Here is a 23,401-nt window from a genome sequence, read left to right as displayed (position 1 = left end):
TCCAGAGAAGAGTGAAAAACATACCTGGTTTTTGTCAGGTTGGTGTGATCCCACAAATTGTCATTCCTGACAGATAGGGATGCAGTGGGGGGAAATAGAAAGTCTTACACCTAGAGTCAGAAGATATGGAGCTTATTTCTCAGTCTAACTCTGACCAGTCAAGCAGAAAGCATATGAGATTTCAATGGCAAACTATATCTTCTTTTATCCTTGTTTCTTCATTAATACAATGGTCATTCTATTATTCCTTCCTACCTGATAAGGTTGTTTCAAGGAACAAAATATGAGATTATTTAAGGATGTCACTATCCCTGTCTATCAGTCTTTGCTTTTTATTCTCCTCCTTAGATCTCCTTATGGGTTTCCTCAGTTCCCTTGCCCTCTGGATCTCTTGTCTACAATGAATGTCAAATCCCAGCCATGAATAATTTCCACTGTTACCTTTCTGAATTGTTCCCCCACCCCCACTCCACCCCAAAAACATGTTCAAGTTCTAATCTCTGGTCCTGTGAAATGTGAACTTACTTGTAAATAAGACCTTTGAAGATGTTATTAATTAAGATGAAGCCAAGCTGGATTAGGGTGGGCCCTAATCCAATATGACTGGTGCTCTTATAAGCAGAGGAAATGTGGACACAGTTAGAAGTAAGAGGCAGACAGAGAGAAAGAAAGACATTTCCAAGGAACAGTATGGATTGCTGGCCAGCCACTGTCAGAACCCCACAGACTTCAGAGGCTGCATGGTTCTGTCAGCACCTTGATTTGGACTTCTAGCCTCCACAACCGTGAGACAATATGTTTCTGTTGTTTAAGCCAAGTAGTCTGTGACACTTGGTTGCAGCAGCCATAGCAAACACAGACAGTTGGGAATATTGAGCCTTGCTTGAGAAAAATGCCACACATTTGCACATTAGTGCTGCTATAAATCCATGTCGTCTCTTAACTTGATTCCAACATTGATCAATAACTCTTCTTCATTTCCCAGGTAGGCTCTCTCCCCTTGTCCATATTGGTATTTTCAGACTATCCCCATTCATTTCAAATACACAACCCCTTCATTCTGGATTTTTAGCAGGGTACATTGTCTTGTAACAGAAAAGTAGAAAAAAGAAACATGCAGAAAATTCCAACATTTTGTCTTTATAAACTTTTTGTAACTATAAAACTTTGTACATTCTGTTCCAGTTTGCTAACGTTGTGCATTATGCAAAATACCAGAAATTGATTGACTTTTACAAAAGGGGTCTATTTGGTTACAAAGTTACAGTCTTAAGGCCATAAAGTGTCCAAGGTAAGGCATCAACAATTGGGTACCTTCACTGAAGGATGGCCATTGGCATCCGGAAAACCTCTGTTAGCTGGGAAGGCACGTGGCTGGCATTTGCTCTGGGGTTCTGGTTTCAAAATGGCTTTCTCCTCTCTTAGCTGCAGCTTCTCAGGGCAAACTCTGGGCTAGTACCTCCAAAGCAAAACTCTGCTTTCAATAGCCATCTTCAAAATGTCTCTGTAAGTTGCAGCAGCTCTCTGTCTGGGCTTGTGTAGCTCTTTTTCAAGTACTCCAGTGATCCAATAAAGACCCACTCTGAATGGGTGGGGCAACACGTCCATAGAAATAATCCAATGAAAGGTCTTGCCCACAATTGATTGAGTCATATCTCCATGGAAACACTGAACCAATAGGTTCCAACCTAATCCACACTAAGTACATCTGGTCCAACAAGATTACATTAAAGAATATGGCTTTTTCTGGGGGACATAATATATACAAACCAGCACACATCCTAACTCACCTGTTCCCCCATTTCAAACTGTCATGGTGGAAAAGATGAACTTACTCATACTAAAGATTACCTGTATTTGAATTTCCTCATCTCTTGCTTCTGCGGTCACCTCAGCCTGCAGATTACCTCTTTTTCTTATATCTTCATCCTCTTCATTTTGACTGTCTCCTTCCTTAGGAAGTAAATACTTCACTTAAATACTTTCAGATTTCATGAATCTTTAAAAGCCAACCAATCAACCAAGCAACCAACATAAAAAATCTTCCTTTCAAAACTGTTACTTCTTCAAAGAGCATCCTCTTTTCCCCTTTCCTAATAACCCAGTTTCTTGAGTTGTTTCCAGTCACTTACTATTTTCTCTCTTTCAACACTGATATCTAATTTGTATTTCCTTATATACACAAGTTTTGTTCATACTGAGATAACCAAAAACAAAACACATCTAAGGAGGTGATTGATAGCTGATAGATAGATAGATAGATATAGATAGATAGATTTATTTCGCTCTGCACATTAACCTTGGGCAATCTTATCCACATTCATGCCTTTAACTACAATATACACTAATGGCAATCTTTGCTTTGCACAGCACCATGTTAACTGAAACATGTTCATATTTGAATCGTGCCTGCCTTTTTTGCAGAACTATGCAAAGTAAGTATGTTTCCCATAAGCATGAGTTTCACTTGACATAGTGACATGCAAAATGAGGATTTCTTATGTTAACTATATGCATCCCAGATGTTTATCAGCAGACTTGTATCTGAATATATAATTTTCTACCAAATATCTCCACCTGGCTTTTCCAAGGGCTCCTCTAAATTTATAGATCCAAAACTGGATTCTTCAACTCCATTCACAACCCTTCTGCCATTTTCTATATCACAGATAATCATCAATAGATATTAATTAGCACATGCTTTTGTCAAGCACTGTGCTAGACACTGGTAATATGGTGGTGATGGTATTTCAACAAGATATTCCATACCCTCGTGTAGTTTACAGTTTAGAGTGTTAGGCAAGCATAAGTAAGTAATTACATAAATAATTGCAGTTGCCCAGTGCCCTATGAAAGAGACTATAGCTGAAAGAGAAGATGGACCTTGCATATCTTTGAGCAAATGATAAATAAGTTGAGATATGAAAGTTGAGTTGGAGTTAGGTAGAAAAAAAAAGAGTATATACAAATGAGAAACCACATATGTAATAGCTCAAAGGAGGGAAGAAACATGAGCTTCTCCAGAAATTGAAATGAGTCCATTGTAATTGATGGGATAAAAACCAAGGAAAGACTAATGCAAAAAAAAAAAAAAAAAAACCACAAAACTGGATAGGATAATAAGAGATGGTCATGAAGGGCTGTGTGATTACTGTCATCTCTTTTGAGTTGCCCAAGTCAAAATCTGCAAGTGACTTTTATTCAATACTATTCCTTACTCTGTATAGGCATTCTATCACCAAATCTCATCACCTTTGCCTCCTAAGCGCTTATTAAACTTATTGATTTCTTTCTATCCCATTTCCCCATTCATAGCTCTAACCAGCAGTCTCTTTACAGGATTACTGTATTATTATTTGGCATATGATTAGTAGTCATTATACCCCTCCCATATGCTAAACCCCAGCCTTTATTTGTTTGTTTGTTTGTTTATTTATTTATAACAAACATTTATATTAGGCACTTTTCCATATATTAACTCATATCCTCATTCCTGCTATATCTAGTAAGCATTACTATTATGCCCATTTTACAAATAAAGACATTGAAGTACAGAAAGTCTATTGCAATTCCTAGAACAGCTTTTCTTGCTTAAAAGCATTTACATATGCTGTTTCTCCTTCATGGAACCTTCAGTTTCCTATCCCTCTTTATCAAAGGTAACTCTTATTCATCCTTTAGATATCTCTTCATTGATTTAGAATTCCCTTAAACTCAAGGCTTGATTTTTATCTCCTTCCCATATGCTCCAACTCTTCTTTAAAACACATATTTATAGCATACAATATGGAGTATTATAATCATTTGTGTATCTATTTTCTTCTCTGGATTATAAGCTTGTTGAAAATAATTGTGTAATTGGGATTGATTACATAATTTTTTAAATTAATGAATGAATCAAATGAGATACTAAATGTAAAAGTGCTTTCAAAATGATAAATGGCCATAAATCTTTATATATAAAAGTGTACCACCAAAACCAATTCTATTTAATTTTATTTCATTCAACTTAAAATTGCCTACTATTTACAAGACAGTATATTTTATAGAGGGAATACATGAAGGTCAATAATAAATAATTACCACCCTCAAGAAACTCACATTAAGTATGGTTATGTCTACAAGCCACAAAATAGTTTTCTGACGTGAATTCATTCTCAAGTTATCTGAGTGCCTTAAAAAATTCTGGCCTAAAAAGTATAATGCCTTTTTTATTTATTTACTGTCTTTATTTTATCTTGATTAAATGTTAGGAATCATATAACAAAACATGTTTGCTTGAGCATCATAAAGACTTCCTTATTAGTAAATAGGCATGGTCTGTTTGGTTAGTTCCCTGAGTATCAATAGATTAAAATTGACAATACACAGAAATTAATATATTCTTTCATTAATTTATTCATCATTCCATTCATCTAACATTTATACATCTACCATATATATTATGTAAAATAAAATTCTGTACTAAGACCTAGACAACAGTAAATGAAAAATCCCATGGTCTTGAATTGTAATGGTTACTCAAAGGATAGGGAACTTTGAAAAAAATCTGGGAGCCTGGAGCCATAATGATATTGGAGAGAGAAAAAAAATGAAAACATCTGATAAAAGTTATTCCTGCCAGCAACATGGATAAGGGTTTAGGGTTATTTTTGCCTTAGGGAGCAGTAGGCTAGGTAGGAAACAGCCTCCAGGCACTCCATGGATTGTTGAAAGTGTGGGAAGTAAATCTACCACAATTCAAGAGGTTTTCTGGATGCTTTCAGGAGTAAATGCAATTCCCAGGGAAAGAATGATCCTCTGATCCTGATGATGATTTGTCCATTATGATCTTATGAGGAGCATAAATCAGTACATGAGGCAGAATCTTGGGAAACCTGGAAAGTACAACATAAAAGCAAGTGTCTCATAGGGAATGGTGCAATCCTTATCTTGCGGTGGTCTGAAATAAAATATATGTACTTAATAAGACAATAAAGCTACATTAATTGAATCTTAAAGACAAACTCTAGATCTAAAATCCTTGACTAGGGACAATTTTTCATCCACAATTTTTTTGTTTCAGTAAATGTTGGATTTCACATAACTATAAAAATTGACCATTAATCATCTGACTAGCATATTAACAAGAGAGGTTCCGCTAAAGCAGAGTGAAATTTTTCATCTTCCACAGATCTTAGTTTTTCTTACTCAAGCTGGTATGAAAATGAAGAATAAATCTAAAAGGTCTGATAAATTGTGTAGCTATTGTTTTATGACTACTTAAATGAGTAGAAGCAATTTCTTAATTATAGTTGTTGGGAGGTACATATTTTGCCTTATTCTTGCCTTGGTTATATGTATTCACATATTATCATCCTTGTTTTCCAATATTTAACTTAGATTTTTTTTATTAATAACAGGTACAAGAAGAAACTTATAATAATAAAAAGTAAATTAGAGAATGCATATAAAACCAAATCATGCTATATCATAATTATAACAATGATGATAGTATTAATTCATTTTTTATAAACATGGTATTTATGTATGTGTAGAAAATAGGAAATGGCCTCGTGATAAAATTACTTATAGTAAAATGACTGAATCCCAAATGTAGGTTTTGAGTCCTAACACATACCCATGCAACCAATATCCCAGTCAAAGTAAAGGTCATTTCTATCACTAGAGAGTTCCCTCATGCTCTTTTATATTCAGTGTCCCAAACCCACCACACTCCTAATTTATATCCTCATTTAATTAGGAAAGACTATTTACAAATATCTCAGAGTTGAGCAGAAACTATGCTGGTTAACTTTCTAAAATGTTGGCCAAATAAGGGACCCCTAAGTTACAAGACAGAAATATTTAGGATAAGAGAGAGATTAGAAGTGGGTCTAGAAGAAGAAAGAAATATTTTCCTTTTAACTTGACTCATGTATAATAATTCCCATTTAAATATAAACATGAGGTTTTGTTCTTGTGACAGTGATCAGAATAGTAATAGGCTTATGCAGTTAAGACAAAGGACCTTCAACTCCAGGTAAGAATCCTTAAAGAATGAAGCCCTCCGACTATTCTCCTTTCCAATAAAAGCAAAGATGGAGACATGGACATGAGATTTCCCTGCACCCTCAGCTGGTTGTCCCAGAGTTGGGAAGGAAGAGCAGTGTGAATTAACACCCCTCATTCAGCCATCCTTTCAGCAGAGTGGGAGCCTCCCTACACAGCCCTGCAGCCCAGAACTGCCCTGGGGGAATGACGCTTACCTGTGACATAGCACAGTCATCCCTCAACAGAGGACCTGGGGGTGCACAGCCTGGAAGAGGGACCCACTCGCAAGTCTCAGGGGCCATACGCCAATACCAAGGACTTGTGGGTCAGTGGCAGAGACAAACTGTGGCAGGACTGAACTGAAGGATTAGACTATTGCAGCAGCTTTAAATCTCCAGGAACACCAGGGAGATTTGATTGTTAGAGCTGCCTCCCTCGCTGACTGCCCAGACACATGCCCCGTATACAGGGCGGGCAACACCAACTATACACGCAAGCTTGGTACACCAGTTGGACCCCACAAGACTCACACCCCCACTCACCACAAAGACAAAGTGGGGGAGAACTGGCTTGAGAGGAATCGGTGGCTTGTGGATGCCACCTACTGGTTAGTTAGAGAAAGTATACTCCATGAAGCTGCAGATCTGACAAATTAGACATAAGGATTTTAATGGGTGTACAAACCCTAAAAGAACCCTATCAAGTTAAGCAAATGCCAAGAGGCCAAAAACAACAGAAAATTTTAAAGCATATGATAAAACCAGATGATATGGATAACCCAAACCCAAAAACCCAAATCAAAAGATCAGATGAGACACAGTACTTGGAGCAACTAATCAAAGAACTAAAGATGAATGACGAGACCTGCCCCAGGATATAAAGGACATGAAGAAGAGCATGGCACAGGATATAAAGGACATCAAGAAGACCCTAGAAGAGCATAAAGAAGAAATTGCAAGAGTAAATAAAAAAATAGATGACCTTATGGAAATTAAAGAAACTGTTGACCAAATTAAAAAGATTCTGGATACTCATGGTACAAGACTAGAGGAAGTTGAACAACAAATCAGTGACCTGGAAGATGACAGAACAGAAAATTAAAGAACAAAAGAAAGGATGGGGAAATAAATTGAAAAAATCAAAATGGACCTCAGAGATATGATAGATAATATAAAATGTCCAAATAAAAGGCTCATTGGTGCTCCAGAAGGGGAAGAGAAGGGTAAAGTTCTAGGAAGAGTATTTAAAGAAATTGTTGGGGAAAACTTCCCAAATCTTCTAAACACCATAAATACACAAATCATAAATGCCCAGTGAACTCCAAATAGAACAAATCCAAATAAACCCACTCTGAGACATATTCTGATCACACTGTCAAATACGGAAGAGAAGGAGCAAGTTCTGAAAGCAGCAAGAGAAAAGCAATTCACTACATACAAAGGAAACAGCATAAGACTAAGTAGTGACTACTCAGCAGCCACCATGGAGGCAAGAAGACAGTGGCATGACATATTTAAAATTCTGGGTGAGAAAAATTGCAAACCAAGAATTCTTTATCCAGCAAAGCTCTCCTTCAAATTTGAGGGAGAGCTTAAACTTTTCACAGACAAATAAATGCTGAGAGAATTTGCTAACAAGAGACCTGCCCTACTGGAGATACTAAAGGGAGCCCTAATGTCAGAGAAACAAAGAAAGGAGAGAGAGACATGGACAAAGGTTCAGTACTAAAGAGATTCAGTATGGGTACATTAAAGGATATTAATAGAGAGGGGGGAAAATATATATGACAAACATAAACCAAAGGATAAGATGGCTGATTCAAGAAATGCCTTCATGGTTATAATGCTGAATGTAAATGGATTAAAATCCCCAATTAAAAGACATAGATTCACAGAATGGATCAAAAAAAAAAGGAACCATCAATATGTTGCATAGAAGAGACTCATTTTAGACACAGGGAAACAAAGAAATTGAAAGTGAAAGGATGGAAAAAAATATTTCATGCAAGCTACAGCCAAAAGAAAGCAGGAGTAGCAATATTAATCTCAGATAAAATGGACTTTAAATGCAAGGATGTTATGAGAGACAAAGAAGGCCACTACATACTAATAAAAGGGGCAATTCAACAAGAAGAAATAACAATCATAAATGTTTATGGACCCAATCAAGGTGCCACAAAATACATGAGAGAAACACTGGCAAAACTGAAGGAAGCAATTGATGGTTCCGCAATAATTGTGGGAGACTTCAACACATCACTTTCTCCTATAGATAGATCAACCAGACAGACCAATAAGGAAATTGAAAACCTAAATAATCTGATAAATGAATTGGATTTAACAGACATATGTAGAACATTACATCCCAAATCACCAGGATACAAATTCTTCTCTAGTGCTCATGGAACTTTCTCCAGAATAGATCATATGCTGGGATGTAAAACAAGCCTCAATAAATTTAAAAATATTGAAATTATTCAAAGCACATCCTCTGACCACAATGGAATACAATTAGAATTCAATAACCATCAGAGACTCAGAAAATTCATAAAGACCTGGAGGTTAAACAACTCGCTTCTAAACAATCAGTGTGTTAAAGAAGAAATAGCAAGAGAAATTTCTAAATATATAGAGATGAATGAAAATGAGAACACAACATACTAAAACCTATGGGATGCAGGAAAAGCTGAACTGAGGGGAAAATTTATAGCACTAAATGCATGCATTAAAAAGGAAGAAAGAGCAAAAATCAAAGAACTAATGGATCAACTGAAGAAGCTAGAAAATGAACAGCAAACCAATCCTAAACTAAGTAGATGAAAAAAATAACAAGGATTAAAGCAGAAATAAATGACATAGAGAACAAAAAAACAATAAAGAGGATAAATAACACCAAAAGTTGGTTCTTTGAGAAGATCAACAAGATTGACAAGCCCCTAGCTAGACTGACAAAATCAAAAAGAGAGAAGATCCATATAAAAAAAAAATGAATAAGAAAGTTGACATTACTGCAGATCTCAAAGAAATTAAAAAAAATATAAGAGGATACTAAGAACAACTGTATGTCAACAAACTGGATAATGTGGAGGAAATGAACAATTTCCTGGAAACATATGAACAACCTAGACTGACGAGAGAAGAAACAGAAGACCTCAACCAACCAATCACAAGCAAAGACACCCAATCAGACACCAAAAAGCTTCCCACAAATAAATGCCCAGGGCCAGATGACTTCACAATGGAATTCTACCAAACTTTCCAAAAAGAATTGACACCAGTCTTACTTAAACTCTTTCAAAACATCGAAGAAAACTGAACACTACCTAACTCATTTTATGAAGCTAACATCAATCTAATACCAAAACCAGGCAAAGATGCTACAAAAAGGAAAACTACAGGCCAATCTCCCTAATGAATATAGATGCAAAAATTCTCAACAAAATACTTGCAAATCAAATCCAAAGACACATTAAAAAAATCATACATCATGACCAAGTGCGGTTCATTCCAGGCATGCAAGGATGGTTCAACATAAGAAAATCAATCAATGTATTACAACACATTAACAAATCAAAAGAAAAGTAAAAAATGATCATCTCAATAGGTGCTGAAAAAGCATTCGACAAAATCAAACATGCCTTTTTGGTAAAAACACTTCAAAAGGTAAGAATTGAAGGAAACCTCCTCAATATGATAAAGAGCATATATGAAAAGCCCACAGCCAGCATAGTACTCAATGGAGAGAGACTGAAAGCCTTCCCTCTAAGATCAGGAACAAGACAAGGATGCCCACTGTCAACATTGTGCTGGAAGTGCTAGCCAGGGCAATCTGACAAGACAAAGAAATAAAAGACATCCAAATCGGGAAGGAAGAAGTAAAACTGTCATTGTGTGCAGATGAGATGATCTTATATCTGGAAAACCCCAAGAATCGACGATTCAGTTATTAGAGCTTATAAACAAATTTAGCAAAGTAGCAGAATACAAGATTAATGCACATAAGTCAGTAATGTTTCTATATGCTAGAAATGAACAAACTGAAGAGACACTCAAGAAAAAGATACCATTTTCAATAGCAGCTAAAAAAATCAAGTACCTAGGAGTCAACTTAACCAAAGATGTAAAAGACCTATACAAAGAAAACTACATAACTCTACTAAAAGAAATAGAAGGGACCTTAAAAGATGGAAAAATATTCCATGTTCATGGATAGGGAGGCTAAATGTCATTAAGATGTCAATTCTACCGAAACTCATCTTCAGATTCAATGCAATCCAATCAAAATTGCAACAACCTACTTTGCAGACTTGGAAAAGCTAGTTATCAAATTTATTTTGAAAGGGAAGATGCCTTGAATTGCTAAAGACACTCTAAAAAAGAAAAATTAAGTGAGAGGACTTACACTCCCTGACTTTGAAGCTTATTGTAAAGCCACAGTAGTCAAAACAGCATGGTACTGGCACAAAGACAGACATATTGATCAATGGAATTGAATTGAGAATTCAGAGATAGACCCCCAGATCTATGGCTGACTGATCTTTGATAAGGCCCCCAAAGTCACTGAACTGGGTCATAATGGTCTTTTCAACAAATGGGGCTTGGAGAGTTGGATATCCATATTCAAAAGAAAGAAAGAGGACCCCTACCTCACACCCTACACAAAAATTAACTCAAAATGGACCAAAGATCTCAATATAAAAGAAAGTACCATAAAACTGCTAGAAGATAATGTAGGGAAACATCTTCAAGACCTTGTATTAGGCAGCCACTTCCTAGACTTTATACCCAAAGCACAAGCAACAAAAGAAAAGCTAAATAAATGGGAACTCCTCAAACTTAGAAGTTTCTATACCTCAAAGGAATTTTTCAAAAAGGTAAAGAGGCAGCCAACTCAATGGGAAAAAAGTTTTGGAAACTATGTATCTGACAAAAGACTGATATCTTGCATATATAAAGAAATCCTACAACTCAATAATTATAGTGCAGACATTCCAATTATAAAATGGGCAAAAGATATGAAAAGACAGTTCTCTGAAGAGGGAATACAAATGGCCAAGAAACACATGAAAAAATGTTCAGCTTCACTAGCTGTTAGAGAGATGCACATTAAGACCACAATGAGATACCATCTCACACCAATTAGAATGGCTGCCATTAAACAAACAGGAAACTGCACATGGAGATGTGGAGAAATTGGAACTCTTATTCATTGTTGGTGGGACTGTGTAATGGTTCAGCCATTCTGGAAGTCAGTCTGGCAGTTCCTTAGAAAACTAGATATAGAGTTACCCTTTGATCCAGCGATTGCACTTCTCAGTATATACCTGGAAGATCAGAAAGCAGTGACGCGAACAGATATCTGCAGGCCAATGTTCATAGCAGCATTATTCACAATTGCCAAGAGAAGGAAACAACCCAAATATCCTTCAACAGATGAGTGGATAAATAAAACGTGGTATATACACCCGGTGGAATACAACGCAGCAGTAAGAAAAAACGATGTCGTGAAACATATGACTACATGGATGAACCTTGAAGACATAATGCTGAGCGAAATAAGCCAGGCACAGGAAGAGAAATATTATATGCTACCACTAATGTGAACTTTGAAAAAATGTAAAACAAATGGTTTATACTGTAGAATGTAGGGGAACTAGCGATAGAGAGCAATTAAGGAAGGGAGAACAATAATCCAATAAGAACAGATAAGCTATTGTGGGTAAATGTAATGTTCTGGGAATGCCCAGGAATGACTATGATCTGTTAATTTCTGATGAATATAGTAGGACCAAGTTCACAGAAATGTTGCTATATTAGGTTACTTTCTTGGGGTGGAGTAGGAACATTTCGGAAGTAAAGTAGTTATCTTAGGTTAGTTGTCTTTTTCTTACTCCCTTGTTATGGTCTGTTTGAAATGTTCTTTTAGTGTATGTTTTTTTTAATTTTTTTTTAATTTTTTTATTTTTTATACAGTTGATTTTAAAAAAAAGAGTTAATTTAAAAAAAAAAAACAAGGAAAAATAATATGCAGAGCCCCCTTGAGGAGCTGGTGGAGAATGCAGAGGTATTGGCCTGCCCACCTCAATAGTTGCTAATGTGCTCACAGACATAGGGGACTGGTGGTTTGATGGGTTTAGCCCTCTACCACAGGACTTGTCCTTGCAAAGACTGTTGCTGCAAAGGAGAGGCTAGGCCTGCCTTTAATTGTGCATAAGACCTGCCTCCTGAATGCCTCTTTGTTGCTGAGATGTGGCCCTCTCTCTCTAGCTAAGCCAACTGGCAGGTGAAATCACTGCCTCCCCCTCACCCCCAACATGGGATCAGACTTCCAGGGTAGTGAATCTCCCTGGCAACGTGGAATATGACTCCCGGGGAGGAAAGTAGACCCAGCTTCGTGGGATGGAGAACATCTACTTGACCAAAAGGGGGAAGTGAAAGGAAATGAAATAAGCTTCAGTGGCAGAGAGATTCCAAAAGGAGCCGAGAGGTCACTCTGGTGGACACTCTTACACACAATATAGACAACCCTTTTTAGGTTCTAATGAATTAAGGTAGCTGGCGGTAGATACCTGATACTATCAAACTACAACCCAGAACCCATGAATCTTGAAGACGATTATATAAAAATGTAGCTTATGAGGGGTGATGATGTGATTGGGAAAGCCATATGGACCACACTCCCCTTTGTCTAGTTTATGGATGGATGAGTAGAAAAATGGGGGAAGGAAACAAACAAACAAACAAACAAACAAAGGCACCCAGTGTTCTTTTTTACTTTAATTGCCCTTTTTCACTTTAATTATTATTCTTGTTATTTTTGTGTGTGTGGTAATGAAGGTATCAGGGAATGATTTTGGGGATAAATGCACAACTATGTAATGGTACTGTGAACAATCGAATGTACAATTTGTTTTGTATGACTGCATGGTATGTGAATATATCTCAATAAAATGAATTTTTAAAAAAAGCAAAGATATGTCAGGGTAGAACAATAGATTTTGAATTGAATGTTAAATAGGTAGGTAGGGATAAGTATCTCCTTTAATTAGATTTTGAACTCCAAAACCATAAAACATGCTTTATTCATCTTTGAATGCCCAACATGTTGTAAAATGCATTGGAACATGGCTGGTCCTCAAAAATATTTGTTACCTTAAACTCTCATTAGTCTGAACTCCTTCTGAGGCCCCCAATGCCTAAGTGAATAAATGGATACAGGAGTACTTAGTTTGGAACTCTGTAACAAGGATGAAGCAAAGAGATAGATGGTATTTGCTGGAATTAGATGGTTTGCATTGTCAAATCAAATGTTGCAAACTTAATACTGACAGTGATCAGAATAATAATGAATAGAAATGAAATAAGCTTTGTGAGAACTACTGAGTCCATGCCCATCTAATTGGGGCACTTTCTAATCAGTTCGTCAATAGTTGCCATGGAAAATTGTTACCATGAACAATTTTCAAAAATGAAAATTTTTACCTACTGTATATTGAAATTTTATTGTTTTAAAAAACAGAAGCAGAAGGTCAGGATTTTATGTAAAATCTCCTTAATAACGAATGTTGACAACCAATTCATTTTTTTTAATACTGAAGAGCACCCTCTGGGATCCAGAATACTCAAATGGAAGTTATGTTGGTACCCTGAGACTGCCAGCTTGGGCTACTGTTCTGAACATTAAAAAAAAATAGCCACAGTAACATCCTTATACTTAAGAAAAGTTCTCAAAATGTATTCAAATGTAATTGGATAATTTAGACAATGTTTGAAAATGAATTCAAATTAACGTAATTCAAATTAAACAAATACATAAAAATAAAAATGGCAGTATTACACTTTACAGAACTGTAGGTCTTTTTACCATAACATTTATAGTGAGAGCTCATCAAGGGCTTTATAACTCAACAAAGATATTAAGTGGTGAATGTAATTATGGAACCAAGGTCTATTTGCATGTAAGGCTATACATTTTGATTATAACATGCTAACTAGTGATCTGGAAGCTTATAGAGAAAAAAATAGATTCATGGTAGCAGAAGGCATAGACAACATGAAATGGTTTGGAGACAAGGTAAGAAGGATTGTTGCCTATGGAAATTGTCAGTTTCGAAGTCATGAGTAATCAGAGCCAAGACTGTCAAAGAATTAGTGGGAGTGTAATGTGATATATAAATTCCTTCAACTATTCTCAGTGACACCCCTTCTCTCACAAACTTAAAATTACATTTTTTTTTTTTTACTGAATCCATGCAAACACTCACTGTTGCTTGCCATTTTGACCAAGTATAACCATTTATAAGCTACATGGTAGAATTTGGAAAGCAATCAAACTATGAGTAAGATGAAAGTCAAGGTTAACTTAGGAAGTAAATCTGGGAAACATTGCAAAAACATGAACTTCTTTTTGTTTAACAAAGCGACTTCAGGGACTGCTGTTATCATTCATGCTTCTGGCAGGAAACAGATGTTTCAAATGAAGAACATTTAAAGAAAGCAGTCCTCACAGAAATATACACAAGCCTAAGGAAAGACAGCAGACACCAAACACCACCAACAAAAAACAAGAGCTCTCTACCTAGAATTAACAATAGTCTAAGTCATTACGTCTAGGGTTGAATGGGCAAGGGGAGAACCTCATAGAGCCATATGAGAGTCAGAGCCAGGGAGGAAGGGGCTTCCTGGAGGAGCTTCAGTCATTTAGGAATTCAACCACTGCCAAAGAATTCAAGGCATTAAGACACCATCACTCTTTTCTCTTGCCGGCTAATGTCCTGTGGGGCTTCCCATTGGCCAAACCATGTGGCAAGTCAGTCAGCAAGAATGAGTCCAGGTGCAGGGGTCAGTCTCCCAGGACCCAGAGCAGGATGGAGAGTGGATCGTGGATCTCTGATGGCAAACAATATAACCAGCGCAAAGAATAAATGTTTTTCATGTAAAAGTGAGAAAGAAATAGAAATCACTGGTATAGTGATGCATTTCTCTATCTCACTATACAATACTGCTATGTTTTATTTTAGATAAATATAATGTGTAACATTTGGAATTTAGTAAATATCTTAATAAATATTTATTTTACAAGGTATTCCCTGAGATGATTTGGATACATTTCTCTACAATCAAGGACAGAACAAGGAATGGGCTTAAAGAGCAACATGACAATTTATCATTAGTGTTAGTAAGAATATGAAATTGCATTAAATATTTACCTGCCTGAACTGATTTAGATGAGTACAAAGTTCAGACAGAGCTATGGAATCAAGTTTCTTCATACCTAGGTGTTGCAATTTTTTCTTAATGGAAAAGTGATGTTCATCTAGAAGTAGAAAGGCTAGAATTTAGTAAATCCTGCTCACAGGTTCAAAAAAATTTAAACTACTCCTGCCAATTTATGTTAAAAAATGGCATGGGAATAAATTGGTTTAGATTTCTTTTTTCTGTAAGCACAAGCAAATAAACAGCAACCAGCAACAGTAATGTATGCTTCTACATGCCAGTATAGAATCACTCTGTGGGATTTGTTTATGACTTCAATGTCAAAACTACATTCAAAAATAGAGGCAATTTCCAGAAAAATGTTTAAATTTATGCTCTTGTTTACTATATTTTACCATATGTGACTGCACTACAAATAAAATGGACTAAACTTTTTCCCCACAAGACATTTGAAAAAACATCCTACAAAGATGTAAGCAATAGAATTTTAAGCACACATCTAAAAATGGGCATTAAATAGTTCCTTGTGAAACAGTTCTATTAGCATTCTCTTTTTCTAATGAATAAACATTTCTGTTATTTATTTAAGTGCTTTTGAATGTGTTTAATTGTCTCAAATACAGTCAGTGAAAATGTAAACAAAAAGTAAGATATTTTTAAATGTGTTCAGCAATCAAACCCTACTTTCAATTTCTACCACCCATTCCATTCTATTGGCATGTTGTCTTGGTATTACAAATAATTTATTTAGAGTTTTAGGAAGATTAATTAGAGAATAAATTAGAGTGGGGTAAGACAGGAGAAAAGGAGGTTAATTCTAGAGTATTGCTATAGTCAGACTAGGGATAATAGCATCTAATTTTGACTTAAAGAGAAATTGAAAGGAGGCAACATGGTCTGGTGTGATATACATTGGTGTTAATGTCTACTTGTTCTAATAAAAGATTGCATACCAGCCAAAAATCTTTTTTGAAAGTACAAAAGGCCATTCTTGATATAAAAGCAAGAAAGAATCCTTATCAAAGCCTATCAGGCAATGCAAAGAATCTTCAGATGTAGGTGGGCTGATCCAACTTGGAAACCAAATACCTAGGAAAACATTTATTCATTCATTCATTGGATAAATATTTATTAATTATTGATAGTTGCCACAGGCCAAGATAAAGACATGAATAAAATAGGACAGAGATGAAACACATACTCTATCATAGGTTGGTGGCAAATAATGTTAAAAGGGGAAAAAAAGTAAAGCAGGGCAGAGGAATACAACCGAAGGGAAAGGCTATTTTGATGAGACTTTTGAGCAAAAAACTGAAGGAAGTGAGTGAGCCATAAAGATAGCTAGGAAGAACCCTTCTTGGCAACGGGAAATTTAAAAAGCTCTGGAGGGAAAGCATGGTTGGGGATCCAGGTGATTGAAACACAATGAGCAAGAGATGGGTGCTGGAAATACATTACAGAGATAAACAAGGGCCATATCATGTGGGGCCTTAGAGTACTGTAAAAACTTTGGCTTTTACTCCACTCGAATTAAGCAAAAGTTCTTAACAAGTGGAGATGCATTGCTGCCACGTTTGAAAGAAAACATTGCAAGTTCCTGAGACAATTATGGGAACAGATGCTTTAGGTAGGACTTTAGCCTAGTGGCTTCTAAGAACTCAGTACCTCTGCCACCCTTACCAGAATCAATTCTGAACGTTGTGGCTTTCTTCACCTTATTCTTTGGCAAACCAATGTTTCTCATGGTTGCTTCTGATTTTCAGAGTTTAGGTTACAAAGCCTCTGAAAGACTGGGGTAAAAGTTTCTGGCTTGACATAGAATTTCACAGACTAGAAATCCCCAAACACTGGAAGGATATTCCAAACACAATGGATGTTCCAAACAGATTAGAGGATGTGTGAGGATTGAGGAAGAAGAAAATACAAAATTGAGTGAGTATTCAAGTGACAGAGAATATGAGATTGTGATATGTTGGAAAAAAAATGCCAGGAGAATAGTCTGTTGGTGGGATAGGAATGAATTTAATTTAGAAAAAGGGAAATATTAAGTTAGGACAAACCAAATAGAATTATTCACTTAAAAAATCACTAAAAAAAAGAGGGATGTGTGCTGGTTTGGATATATTATGTCCTCCAGAAAAGCCATTTTCTTTAATGCAATCTTGTGGGGGCAGACCTATTAGTCTTTTGATTAGGTTGGAATATTTTGACTGAATGTTTCCATGGAGATGTGACCCACTCAACTGTGTGAGATCTCTGATTAAATTATTTCCATGGAGGTGTGACCCCACCCATTCAGGGTGGGTCTTGATTAGTTCACCGGAGTATTTAAGAGAGCTAAGAGCTGACACAGACTCTGGTGCTTGGAGATGCTTGGAGATGCTAAGCTAAGAGATGAAGCCCAGACTTTGCCCCAGAGAAGCTAAGAGAGGACTCCCAGATGCTCAGAGTGATATGCCTAGGGAGAAAGAAGCAAGGGCGCACAGGAGCTGAGAGAGAGGAGTGAAGACAGGAACCCCAAGACATTGTGGAGAAAGCTATTTTAAAACCAGATCCCTAGAGTAAAGGATCAGCAGATGCCAGCCACGTGCCTTCCCAGCTGACAGAGGTGTTCCAGTCCCCATCAGCCATCCTTCAGTGAAGGCATCCTTTTGTTGATGCCTTAGTATGGACACTTTTCTGACCTTAGAACTATAAATTGGTAACCTAATAAATCCCCTTTGTAAAAGCCAATCCATTTCTGATATTTTGCATAACAGCATCATTAGCAAACCGGAACACGATGAAACTGAGGTCATTGGTGAAGATACAAATCTTGATGCCAAATTCATGGATTTGTCATTAAAACCATGGGCATGAAGTAAATATATATTCTTTCAGGAAATTAAACAGTGAAAATTTAACAGAAATTGGAGAATGGAAGTACTCACTAAATTTTGTTGTCAATGGGATTGGAAGGAGGAAGAGAGTAAGATAGATACGAATATGTTGAAAGGAAAAGGAAAAGTAATTACCACAGGATTACTAGGTAAATATCAACCATTTTTCACCATCATTATTTCAAGACTTCAAGTGACCAGTTTCTGAGAAAAGTTTTCTAACAAATACAGTTAACTATCATAAACATAGTCTAACAAATAAAAATTTTCTCTAACAATCAAGCACATATAACATAATTTCCTTTATTAAGAATTATATGCCACAGGAAATAACAATCAACTTTTTAAGGGCTGGTTATCTCACACTTATAAGTCAAAACACTTGGAATAGTTGAAACAAAACTTGTAATACTTTAGTAAAACTCTGGGACCTTATTAGTATCTAGGCATAAATAGAAACTTAACTTTATACAAAATGTTTAGAGTCAACTGAAAATTTGTATTGTCCTATATATAAATATTTACTCAACTTTTTCTTATCTATCTATGAAAGCACTATTCCAAGCACTTTAACACATATTAACCCATTTAATCCTCACAACAACCTGATGAATTAGGTGCTGATACTACGAGAGACAGAATGAGTAAAATTTTCTTTAAACTTCTACATCAAGAGTTTTGAATTTCTCCACTGTTCTTCATTAGACTACTAATTGTGACTTTTAGCCTCTGAATTTAGCTTTGTTTTTCCAGTCAAGATTGAATTAAAGTATATAGAGCTTACAATTCTCTGTTTGCACAAACATGCATATATATTTACATTTATAAAAGTGGATGACAAATTTTGCATTTACTATCATTTTTATATACTTCAGTTGTTGATTGTCTAATAAAATTTGCTTCCTCAGTACTCTATCATTAGAATATTGGGTATTTTTTTCCCATTTAATTCCATCACAAACAATACTCCATGAAGAGCTCAGTTAAAGCACTTAAAGCTTTGTTTGTCAAAGTCTCCTCCAAAAATGCTGAGCTAATTTACACTTCCCACATACAGCATTTGTGTGTGCTCTCACACCATTGCCATTAGTTGGTATTATCTTATAGGAAAGAAATAGTATCTAATTATTGCTTTAATTTGCAAATTTTCACTTATGCCAATGAATCAACAACTCATATGCTTATTTTATAAAGTGTTTTTCATCACCTTTGCCTTTATTTACATGCAGTTGGTATTCATTTCCTTACTGATGTAAGAGTTCTTTATATGTATTGTTAGTCTTTTACCAATTGATATGTTAAAACTACTTCTCTAACTCTGATCATATTTCTGATTTTTGTTACCATATTTTACTTTAAAAGTTGTACTCAATGTTGATACTCAAAGTATTAAAATTGTGACACCTATGTTCCTATAAAATACGAAAGACCTCCTAAGTCCAACAATATATACTCATACATACAGTTTTGCAATAATTTTATTGTTTGAATTCTATATACAAAACTTCAATCTATCTGAATATAATTTCATGAAGGGGATAAGGTGGTGTGGTGATTAATTACTTGTGTCAACTTGGCTAGGTTTTAGTTTCCAGTTGTTTAGTCAAGCAAGCATTGGCCTGATGGTTACCATGACGGCATTTTGTAGACGGATTTATATAATGAATCAGTTTACCTTCCGGCTTGTGGCCTGCTCTACAGAATTCAGACTTGCCAATTCCCATGGTCATGAAAGCCAATGCTTATAATAAATCTCTTTTTATGTGCATATCCTGCTGGCTCTGTTTCTCTGGAGAACTTTGACTAATACAGATAGAAATCCAGTGTTTTTGTTTTTCCAAATAATTCACCAGTTGCCTTATCATTTACTCAGTTATCCAATTTTTTACCACTGATTTGAGATGAAATTTTTATTATGCTCTAAATTTCCATGTGCCCTTGAGTTCACACCAGGGATTTGTAGTATATTTCATTAATTGGTCAGCCAATACCCACAACACTCCCAAACTCTTTTCATTAATGTGAATTTATAATATGTTTAATAACTTATAATTCTCTTCTACTCTCATTATATTTTTCAGTTTTGCTGATTCTTCTCCCATGTTTATTTTCCATGAGAACCGAGGTATGATTTTCAATTATATTAACATAACCACCATTGTCACCACTATAGGAACAATTCTAAAAAAACACACACAAAAACCTTCTGATAATATTTTAGTTGAGACAGCACTAATATTGTAGATCAGTGTAGAGAATAATTGACATATTTGTATATTTAAGAAGATTAAAATTAAGGGAGGCACACTATCTGATTTTAAGATTTACTGTGAAAGTACAATAATCAAGCCAGTGTGGCATTATTAGCCAAGGGATAGAAACACAGATCAGTGGAATAGAACAGAAAATTTAAAAATTGGACACTGAAAATATGGCCAATTTTTTACAAAGATGCAAAGACAATTTAATGGAGAAAGCACAGTTTTTACAACAAATGATGTTGGTACAATTGGACATCTATATGCAAAAAAAAAATTAAATTTTTTTTTACCTAAACCTCACATATCATACAATATCAACACAAAATTAGCATAGATCTAAATGTAAAAGGTAAAAAAAACTGTTAGAAGAAAACATAGGGGGAAATTTCATGACTTGGGGTTAGGTAGAGAGAATTTAGACATGACATCAAGAGCATAAACCATAAAATACAAAAAATAGATACATTATAATTCACTAAAATAAAAAAAAACTTTTGCTCTTCAAAAGACACTGCAAAAGGTATGAAATTACAGGCTATTGAGTGGGAGAAAATATAAGCAAATCACGTATCTTACAAAGAACTTGTATCTAAAATAGATACAAATATATTAAAATACTCTCAAAACTAAATGGTAACAAAACAACCGAATTTTAAAACTTGGTGAAAGACTTGTATAGATATTTCAACAGATAGGCTATCTGGATTAAAAATAAGCCCATATAAATATGAACATCATTAGTCATTAGAAAAAAAAACAAATGATATGAGATACTACTACACTATTTTTTTAAGACAATACAAATGCTAGCAAGGATGCAAAACAATTGGAGCTCTTATACATTGGTGAGAGAAATGCAAAACGTTTCAGACACTCTGAAAAAGTTTATTTTGTACTTATACTAATTTTATTATTTTGTGCTTATATTTGTAGCCTAACAAGCATGGTCTCCAAGATATTACAAGTTCCCAAGGGTGGGTGATGTGTTTTATAATTGGATACTTGAATGTGGCTGACTTTCAGAAATTATTGTGAGATTTTTTGTTGGTGATTTAGATTAATGACAATTATAATTTCAACCAATTCATCTTTAACTTGAATAAATACATGACAGTGCAAGACGAATGTGAAATATGGTCGGAAACCAGATTGAGTCTGCCTTCTCGAGTCCCTCATTTTTCAATGTTCAGGAAGGAGAGCATAGATTTGAAATCAGAACTTGCCCTTCTATATCATATCTAAAATATCCAAAATAGAATAATGATAGTTTTATTGTAAGGCAGGTAAGTGATTGAATTGGTTGTTTTTTCACTGGGTACCATAAAACTTGGGGCAACAAAGGTAAAAAACAGACTAACTGATTATTTTTGTCACTTCTAATTCAATGGATTCTGGGAGGCCTCTGGAGGAAAGCTGCCCAAATGATGAATAGTTGCTTCTAGCCACTGGACGGTACCCATGGAGTTCAGCCATCTCTAATTATTTCCTTTCTATACTTGTGTTTATTTATAAATCTCTTAGAAGGATATAAAGAAACATTCTCCTTGGCAAACACTGAAAAAAATAAAGGAAACCAACACAAAACAATAATACTAACTTTTTATTAACTTGCTGAAAATAAAGGAAAAAGTGAAACTTTTAAAGCCTCTTCATCAAGCTACAAGGAAGCATATTGAACTGTAGTCATGACAGTGACTCAGAATTAATGTAGTCAGTACAATTTCAATAGAGTTAAAGGAGAGAAATGCAGAATGTGAAAATGTTAGCTCCTGGAGTAAAAAGGTTCTATGCTTATAATCAATTCCATTGTGTTCACAAGTTTCTGTGAAGGATGCTATTCTAACAACATAGCTAATCAACGGAAGACATTTATCTTTTTTGAAAAAAAAAAACAATTTTCAAATGAACACTTGGAAAAAATTAGAATTAGAAAAATTCTGGTATTAAATTAGGCTGTAAATCCAAACCAGCATAAGTGTGTATCAAATAAAAATCAATTGCTTTTAAGAAAGATGCATACCTAGGCTGCATCAGTAGTGACCACTGAAAATTAAATTTAAATACATAGTTAATGTTTGGAAGATCAATGCATTTTGGTAATCTGGTTCTATTTGTGAAAGGGCAATTTACAGTGCTAGTCATGGAACTTGCTGTGATGGAAAAGATGAAGTAAACCCATTATAGTCTATTTCTTCCATTGATTACAACTAAAATTCTGAACAAAAAACAAAAATCACTATTCGAGGATTCTGAAAAAATTAGCACTATCAGGTGGATTACTAAAAGGAACCAAAACTTGAAGAATGACTTGTAACCAAACTAAGTTTCCTTTAATTTTTTTTCTCTTTTATGTCCCAAATTTGATCTGAGGATGTCCCCAGTACAGAGAACTACATAGCAGGTGTGGACAGAACAACTTTGAGACAATCCTTGGTTTTCTGATGAAAGGATGAGGGAAAGGGGTCCTGCAAGCTATGAGGGAAGGTAGGAAGGGAAAGGGTTCACCTTACTTTTTCTTGTTTTCCTCTTACTGCTCTAAAGATGGCCCCAACTGTGAAGCTTTGGTACCAGCAGTGGTAACAGGGCCTAAGAGAAAACCCCTCTTTCTGATCAGATAAACTGAGAAAAGAGGATCATGAAGTGCAGGGGTTGAGGAGGGGGGAGATCTGCATTATTTTTCTCTTCCTTTTTTTCTCTCACAGTTTTGCCCCAGAATGGACTTAGACAGAAATGAGCAGCAGAACAGGTGGCTAAAACTCTGAGAGAAATCCTGTTTTTCTAGCCAGAGAACAGGTAAAAGAGGTTCTGGGAGCACCAGAGTGTGAGAGAAATCCTATAGAGAGGAGAGCTGCACGAGAGGATTCCCTATTTCTGTACGGGAAATGATGCAAGTTCTAGGCTCACCCCTGAAATGCACATGCATTGAATAGACCCAAAGCATCATATCAAAGGCTGTGAGAACTGAGCTCTGATATAAACTGAGTCCCAGACTTACTCCTGAGAGATGCATAAA

This window comes from Choloepus didactylus, chromosome 5 (assembly GCF_015220235.1).
Source record: "Choloepus didactylus isolate mChoDid1 chromosome 5, mChoDid1.pri, whole genome shotgun sequence".
Classification (NCBI taxonomy): Eukaryota; Metazoa; Chordata; class Mammalia; order Pilosa; family Megalonychidae; genus Choloepus; species Choloepus didactylus.
This window is presented reverse-complemented; position numbering follows the sequence as displayed.